Genomic DNA, 9,681 nt, shown 5'->3' on the forward strand with positions numbered 1-9,681 from the left:
TAATTTGTTGTTGCCGTAGTCAGTCACACATTTTGATGTCTGTATCGAATCATCCATTGAATCCGCCTGTACAGTTAGTTATAAAATAATTAAATATAACACAAATGAATTCGTATTGCATCATTTGAATGTGCAAATTTCCCGACCGGGGGTTTATTTATTAGTGTCCTCTTGACTACCCCTCCATAGTTCCATCTCAAAAAAAAAAAAAAATTATAATAGATAATCATAAAGCTATAAATTAATTTATTTTTTTAGTGTTTGTCACAATATTTAGCATTGTGCCATTGTTACATTTTATTAACATCTAAATATTCAAAATAAAACTGTGTACCTTGGGAATCTGACCCCTACGCCTCACTTCTTAACAGTTAGCACGTTACTATTACATTTGATAATTTATAATAACTTTCTGCTGTATTTTCCGTTTTTGTCAGGAATTAGACATATTTAATAAATCTTTTATTAGGTTTATCAACTTTATTATTCATGAAACGATGTATATTTTTATTTTTTGATATCTATATTTATATGATATGTATAATAGGTAATCATAATACTATTGTTACAAAGATTATTTTTGATTTATTTTGTTCTAATAATCAGTAATCATTGCTATTATTAATAATTTTGTTTTTCATTTATGTTGTTATAATAGTTATAATTTTTAGTATTAAGTTTTTATTGTGTATATTTGACATGTTTGAGTACATATTTCATGTTTTTTATAATTATTATAATAATTGTTTATTTATTTTTTTTGTATTTCATGATACAAAAAAATCAGAGAATTGTAATAGGCACATCGTTTGGCGATTCTACCATCACACTATATACATAGGTACCTATATTAAAATTGAAACCTAATGTTTTTTTATTTTATTTTAAAGCATTGTTAATGATTTTTTTAATTTAAAATTTATCAAAAAACTTGAATATTGAAATGAAATAGATTATTATATGCCCTTGTGTTACGTAAACAACAATTCGTTCCCGCAATTTCTATATGATTTCCAGGTGTTTCCTCGTGTTCCCGAGAATCCCCTTCAAATTACGTTCCCGGAAATGATGCGTCTCTATATTATATTATGTAAATAATATAATATTATTGTTACTATAATCATACAATTTTGAAGTTTCAAACTCACTTCCGGACATTTTGTATTTTGTACTTAGAAAAAAATGGTTCATCCCTTGCTTTTAATATTAATGTCTCAATATGCAGTTCTGAAAGTTTGTTTTCCACAATGAATACGATCAAATTAAAACAGACGGACGAAGCCATCATATTTTATTAAAATTAATAAAATACTTGCGTGATGTTAAGAAAATCATCCATCGGCAAACAGTCACAAAAATCACATTAACGATACCTATATGTATTGAAGTAGGTACGAGAGAGTTCGTCGGTTAATTAAAACCGAAGTGTAATGAAACTGTTCTTACTTCTAGGATATTTTATGTTTGTACTTTTTTGTTGAATATACCTTGCCCTCGCCAATGAACTCGAGAAATAATATTTATAGATACGAAAACATATTATTATTCATTTTTTAAAATTTTGATTACACAATTTTCCAAAGAAATTTGGAAATGAATTTGAAATGATCCAAAGAATGCTAAAGGCAACCCACTCAAATGAGTTTCGAATTTGTCGGCAAGGGTGCTATATTTTATTCACCTTTCAAGGCATTTTATTATTATAAGTAATTAATCATTAAAACATTTTCTCTCTGTGTGTTCTTAAAAAGTTGAGAGCCATCAAAATGCTGAGAAGTAACGAAGAAGCCGTATAATGCGAAAAATCGAAAAGCTCTGATACCTACAAACAGTATCAGTATTATATGGCGTGTTCCAGGCGATCATCGATAGAAACAGACAAATTGTTGTTGTAATACACTCGAAATCGTATTGTTTTTCACAATTTCGAAATTAAATAAAAGTTTATAATTCTTATTGTCTAGCCAAAATCGAGAAAAAAATCTGCTGTTGTATAATGTAAATATTAATGATTACAATTTTTTATGCGAATAATAATAGTTATAAAAAACAAAATGCTAATCAAAAAGGAGTGTACTGCAGTACATGTACGCTGTAAAAGGGGCAATAATTAGTATTTTTCATGTTACTAAAAATGCAAAAATGCATTTCCTTTAAATTTGTTTAAATAAGTTTTCATTATTATAATATTATTACAGAGAGCAATTCTTATGAAAAAGATAACTATGTTAAATGAAAAATATACTTTATTATTATGTATTATTATATTATGAAGGTACCTATAAGCAGATGTATAAAAATGTGGATTTGATTAAAGTTTATGTATTTCCTTACAATTTTTTTATAGCAAACTTTATTTATAATACCATCCACATTTTGGTCATATATTTTTGCATTTAATCGTTTGATTTGAATGTTCTTTTTGAACTCGAAGACTATGACTTTAAAACTTTTGCCGTGTTATTATTACTGCAATTAATTATCTCAAATTATTGCGTTGCATTTGGTTGATTATATAAAACTGAAGTTTGAATTTGTCGTAAAGAAAAAACTCTTCTCTCGGGATCGAGACTTGATAATGTTTAACTACAGAATATTGCAATTAATTAACTGAATATTATGAAGTGAATTTTACACTATAATTCTATATTATTTTTTTATTTATTTATTTTTTTTATACCCTCGGCAACATGGGCCATTGGGCTAACAGTGCAAAAACTGTGTTTTATGGTGACTTGAACTCAATATTATTTATACCGGTAGAAAATGTTAAACGATTGTACATTTTGAGAAACCGTTTTTGGAATTTTCGTACAATATTTCATTAAATAATGAGTAGTTAAAATGTATCGAAAAATGATCTGTATGCGGCAACTTGATCTTGTTTATTTGAGTTTTGATATATTTTTCCTGAAACCTGAAAATAAAATAATATCACTCTTACATTTTAACACTGATTAATCATCGTTTATATTTTCAATAATTTATTTGCTCATATTTGTATGCAATTTATTGTTTAATATATATATATTTATTTTCATCAGCTCTCCTTACGATAGTAGTATAACAGTTTCAAGTTAATTACAAAAATGTATTCGTATCCTCTTTGCATATTTCGACGAAATTTGATATTTATTCCATATTCGTAGGAAAATAAATCATCATTTTAAAAGTTTAATAAAAGTGTTAAAAATTATTTGTCCAGTAGAAAGTTCTAATTTTAAATCTGTTGCTCGAATACACTCGAAATTAGCTATAGGTACAGCAGACCGGGTATTCTGGTTTTTTTTTCAATCATTTTGTAGAAAATAAAATCTTAGAATAAATCATATTTAATATGATTAAAAAATATAATAGCTTTTCTGCTTACCGTTGATATCACTAACCTAAAACCAAGACCATAATATTATAGTTTAAGCACGCACTGGTGTAACTTCGAAATTTGGACCAGGGAACGAAATTTTTGTTTATTATACATATTATATAACTGTTTACATAAATTGCTTTATTATTCTATATTTAACGGAAAAATAATTAAAATATTGACGATTTTAAAAGTTTGAACTTAATAAATAAAATAAAACAATATAAAGGTACTCTTGTAAAAAAAGTGACTAGTTGACTGGGTACTTATTTATATTTAATATTTATTAACTGTAATAAGACAATGTTACAACTATTAAGAGTAGCTCTGTATTCAGTTTTAAATTTTTTTCTCTCGTTAAAATACATTTTATCATAAAAAAGTCAAAAATTCGACTTTTTAGTTCAATAAGAATTTATAGTTTTTCTTTATCTATATTTTGTTTGTCTAATTAATAAATCCCCTCTTCTATAATAGAGCTACAAATTACAATTATTCAAATGAATACTAGCCCATATAATATAATATGGTGGAAAAGGTAATCCACCAGTTTATGATGTGACGGAAAGAGGAAGGGATACATCCGATTGTCGCGGAAACGGAAAGCTCCCGGAAAACATACTTTGGCCTCCCTATAGCATTGGTGCTCTCACAGGTTACGCCACTGAGTAAAAGACAGAACAAGATAATCGAATATCATGCAGTATCTCCCCCAAATTTCTCTTCGTTTCAAATGACTTTAGTATAGGTACAATGTAAATAAAAAACGAGACAAAAAAATAATTTACATAAAATGATGGATAATAATATTTGTATAATATGAGTTATGACGCTTTTCGTTCGTTCGATTCGCCTGGACGATTAAGACGTAGCTGGTATATTTGTCAAATAAAATAACTGCAATACGGTATTATTTTATTATGCTCTCGTTTTGGATTACACGTATTTGGAACGTATGGGGAGGGGGGGGGGGTGTCGTAAATCGCACAACATAAATATTATGTCAAAAAAATAAAAAACAAAATACCGTTTTCGACGTTATGACTGCCGTTATAATATAAGTAGATAACATGACGAGAAGCAATGTCGCAGATAAAAATAATATTCATATAATATAATACATAATATCGTGTGCAATATAGTACCTACTGTAGTACGCTGCGGCCGAACGTTGTAAGCTAAATGCTTGTGAAATGACATTCTAAATTGAAAATATATCCATTCGCAAATACGCGTCAGGAGAGAGAGAGAGAGAGAGAGAGAGGGAGAGAAAAAGTTACAAGTAAGTACAATTTCATTGTGGGACAAATATACGCTCAATGTAGTTTCACAGACTTCAACGTATTATGCATTTGTATAACAATATATAGATCGACGGCCGTAGTACATCAAACAAATGCTCGACTGTACACTCGATTCGTGTGTAGGGTGCATTGAAAAAAAAAAAAAAAAACGGGGGAAAAAATTGAAAACCAATCGATGTCACTGGACTTTGGTCCTTTTGATCTGCAGAGATAATATTTGATAACACTGCTTCTGCACTTTGCATATGATTATTATCGTAGGCTACAATATTGTATAAATTTGGAAATATATTATTATTTTTTATTTACTTTGGCGAAATGCTTCGGCCAATAATATATATTTAATATGTTGGGCAAACGTTTGCCGTTCAAACATAGTACTGTAGTGTACACATCCACACATACCCACACAGACATTGCTTTCATATTAATATAAATTTCTATATTATTACATACTGTATGATTTACCAAGCATGGTCTTTTTCCTTTTTTTTCTTTGCAGTTATTCAAAATCTGGATTTTGGAATTTTTAAATTTATTCTAAAAGCTTTTTTAAAATGTTCCGTACTATACTTAAGAAGTGTCATGTGAACAGACAAACATCTGGTTTTCCACGTTTCTGCTTTAAATGATTGAGTGAATATTTTTTCTGAAAATGTTATCGTATCGAAATCAAAATTCAAACTATTATAGTTTTTGAGTTATTGAACTTTGTGTTCTATGGATAATAGTTTTATTATAATGAGTTTGGAAGAAATAGCGGCTAAATTATGGTGTTTTGAAAATTTTAGTTACTGATATCCATCAACATTTATAGTTTGTAAAATTGGACCAAGTATAATAAACACCTCCCTAAGTATTTAAAAAAAATCTCAAGAATTTGAAAATATAGGTCATAAACTGACGCTAGACTGCAACGTCTAGCAGGTTAAACCAAAACTATTAATATAATCTTATTTACTACGTATTTAAAACTGATGGCTTTTAATACGAAAATCCACCTCAAATTCACAGAAATCTACTGACTTTAATTGCTATCGTCAATAGATTTGGCAAGAGTGTCATCGGTGTCATTGGCTACTTTTTATTATTCACTTTTACTTTTTATCACATACGTTTTGAATGTATACAGTTGGTTCATGAAAAACTATCATTTTTTAATTTATATAAATGTTGCTATTGATTACAGAAAATAAAATAGTCATTATGTATTATAATGTAAATGTATTTTTTTTATTTTTAAAACCGAATATAAAGTCAAAGAACAATAAAATATAAAACCAATATATGTCACCCCTCAAATATAGTACCCTCTGTTCTTCAATAATTTTTGTCATATAATAATAGACTAAAATACGACTTAAAATGTTCTTTAAGATTACTCGAACATCATAAAAAACGATTTTACCCAAATGGGTTATATCTAACCTATATTTTGCCAGTGGATCTGAGAAAAAAAACTAATAATATTGTGATGACATCCTCTTGAGTATAGTAGAATATAGTAGGACGCTTGTTCCAACAAATTAATAAAAATAAATAATATTTTAGTATTTTCATACTTACTCATATACACATACGGGTACTCAACTATTTTAATATCATGATTCCTTTTAAACGTGAATTGTATTTTAAAAGTTTTGTAAGATTTTTTTTGTATAATTTTTATGATCAGCAGGTAGCATGAATATAATATTATATTATATATTTCATCGTGTAGTTATAATGTAAAAGGTTTATGGAGAGTACATAATATAATTGAGTTACTGCTGCAGTATAATAGTTATGTGTTATATGTGGGTTCAGAGAAATATGGTGATTTTTTTGACACGAAACATCCATTACCTTGGTAAAATTGTAAGAGTTTTTATTTAAATGTGTTTTTAAGTATTTTTAGTTCGATGTCATATACTCATACTGTCATAATATACCTACCTGTAGTCCGTTTTTGAAACAAAAAATATCCATCATGTCAATGATTTTTAAAATTTTATTATTTAAAAAAATTATATTGTTCTAAAAATATCAATTGGCATTTTGGCAATCGCTGTTTTTATCTCTGTTTTTTTTTTTTTAATTTTGAACGTTTCAGAACCGTGTACGGAGAAGAATATTATCCGTCGGAAATGTAGTTGATTCATGTGAATAAACTGCCGAATCTTAACCCAATATAATCATCACTACCGTTGCAGTTATATTCGCCATTGGTAGACGTTATAAACAATCGTTGTTTTTGCGAAGATTCGTCTGAACAGTGTCAGAAGGACCGAGTCGGAGTCGAGCAAACCACGACAGTCAAACAATATTTTGCGACGACAATGTTTACCGCCGTATTTTTACAGCGAGGTATATTATGTTATGAGACGCGTTTCCCGACATTAATGAAAAATTTCTAGAAAACTCCTTTTGTACGTGTCTGTGTCAAGTGGAAAGTGTATACACCGACGGCGTATGTGCGATATCGTTTATTATTATTATATAATATTATCATATTTTTGTATCGTTTTGTTGAGTTTCACGCGTGGTGAAAATGCCATTGTTTCCTGGACCGTGCGCTGCAGTGAACACCGACATGACAATAAGGGTCCCCTAAACCCTACATACTCATGTGGACGGCTTTTAAACGTGGTTAGGGATAGGCACCTACTTACGTCATATTGGCCGTGTCTACTCGGCGAGAGGTCTGGGAAAAAACGTCGGTGGCGAGACAATGAGAAATTATTATTAAACAAAAAAATCCGTGAATACACCTTCGTCCTACGTAATAATGAAAAATATAATAATGATATTATGTAGTATTGTCGTGTTGTGTAATACTGCCGCGGATGGTACCTATTTGCACTGCAAAAAGTGGACTATTGTCAATGTAGATATTGCTAACGGCTTTGATTTTCTTCGTGAATTCTATGTGTAGTGTTTGTGCATAAAATATATTACAATGCAATTATACCTACATGATTCTTTTAAAGTTAAACGCTAATTTCCTCCGAAAAGTAATAAAAGGTTTTGGAATATAATTTTTTTTAACACCATTTAAAGTCATCGTAATAATAAGCGAAAACTGTTTTCGAAAACAAATATTGTACCATTTTAACTTATACGTTTGTAATATTTGATTGCAATGCATAAAATATGGTTTATTTATTAATCACTTATTATGCTAAAAATAATATATTGGCAGGCGGCTGAACTCGGCGTGAGGTTTATAAATACAAATGTCGATGGCGAAACATTGAATAATTATTATTATTAAACAAAAATGCTTTATAATATACCTCATTCGTCCAACATAGGTAATAATAATATTATGTTTTATTTAGCAGCTGACGGCGTGTAACATAGAAAGTGGACAGTTGTTTATATATTGCAAACGGCTTTGATTTTAATTTTGTGTTTGACGTGTATTGTTTTTGTGAATAAAATATATCGATACAACAAAAATAGGATTTTTTTATTGGTAAATACTCATTTTCCATAAAAGTATAAATGTTTTTGCAATATAATATGTATATATATATATATTATATATATATATTCACATAACTTGTTTTCATGAATATAATAGCGATATTCAAATATTAGGTACATTATTTTAATTATTCATTTGTAATTAATTTTTTTAGGTGTACAGAATATCATTTATTTATTTTTATATTCGGAATATGACAATGTGAGATCTGTAACAAATATGTACAACTTCAAATAATTATAATGATAAAAAATTAAAAAATTAGATGTTGCTCTGTGACGACCATGTTATTTTAAAACCGTTTTTCCAAAAACCTTAAGATTTGTCGAGACATATAATTAGTGTATTTATTTTTAAAATAATCACTCTGTATACTATACAATGTAAGTGCCTATTATTATTATTTCAGGTGCATAAATTGTATAACTATTTTGATTTTATGTCATAGTATTTTTGAGGAACGATTTCTCATTGATTGGACCACATTAGGTATATGTTTGCAGTACCATATTCAAAAGCCCATACATTTTTTTTAAACATAACATTTTTAAAATCATACCTCTTATGGAATAACAAATAATAATATTATCAGCAAGAATTGTCGAAAAGACATTTCTGTTTTATCATAATCGTATTATATTATATTAAAATGCCGAGCAATTGGTTTGTAGTGCATATTTCCATAATAAAATAAATAACATTATCAAATTATTTAATAACTAATTTTTCCAGAGAATTATTACTCAATTAAACTATATAATATTATTAAAATATATTTTAATGAAAAACGATCTGACGTAAATGTTCTAGTTTTTTTATTTTGTTACAACTTACATTACATCTGGTTCATCAAGAGTGTATCTTACAAGTAGCAAGTATGGCTTTAAATTAGTATTCAAATATCGATAAAAATCGTTAAAAATCTTTTAAAACTTTAAAGTACTAAGAAAATCAAATTGTTTCTGAATAATATTCAATATAGCTATATTTAAATTGAAAAACAATATTCAAATCGATAAATTTTATCAAAATAATAACCGTTTTACAATTTTTCATTATGTACAAAACTGTTTAAAAAAATCGAATTAAAATTAAAATTCAACAATAGTCCACGGTATTGTTCATTGCAAGATAATAAAAGTTGTTTGTTGAAAAATAAAATCAATATGGTACCTACAGACCAAACTTTGCCAATCAAAACTGAAAAGTGTAACATAGCAATATTATAAAATCGTAAAAATGTAAAAGTGGTATTAAAATTTAAAATTAATATTTAAAATTGTAACTAAAATCGAAGAAAGAGAAAAATCAGAGCACAATATTATATTAAATCGTATCGTCGTGAAATAATATAAATATCGTAAAACTGCAATGCCAATAAATTGTTTTTAAAGTGAAACCAGAAAAACTAATATCAAAAAGCAAAATTTAAATTAAAACTGAAAAAATCAGCTATTTCGATTTCAGGCCCTTGCAACATACACGCATTTCTGAGAGTATATTTTATTTCACTCTACGAATGCCGTATGCTCGCACCACACGTG

This window comes from Myzus persicae, unplaced genomic scaffold (assembly GCF_001856785.1).
Source record: "Myzus persicae strain clone G006 unplaced genomic scaffold, MPER_G0061.0, whole genome shotgun sequence".
Taxonomy (NCBI): domain Eukaryota; kingdom Metazoa; phylum Arthropoda; class Insecta; order Hemiptera; family Aphididae; genus Myzus; species Myzus persicae.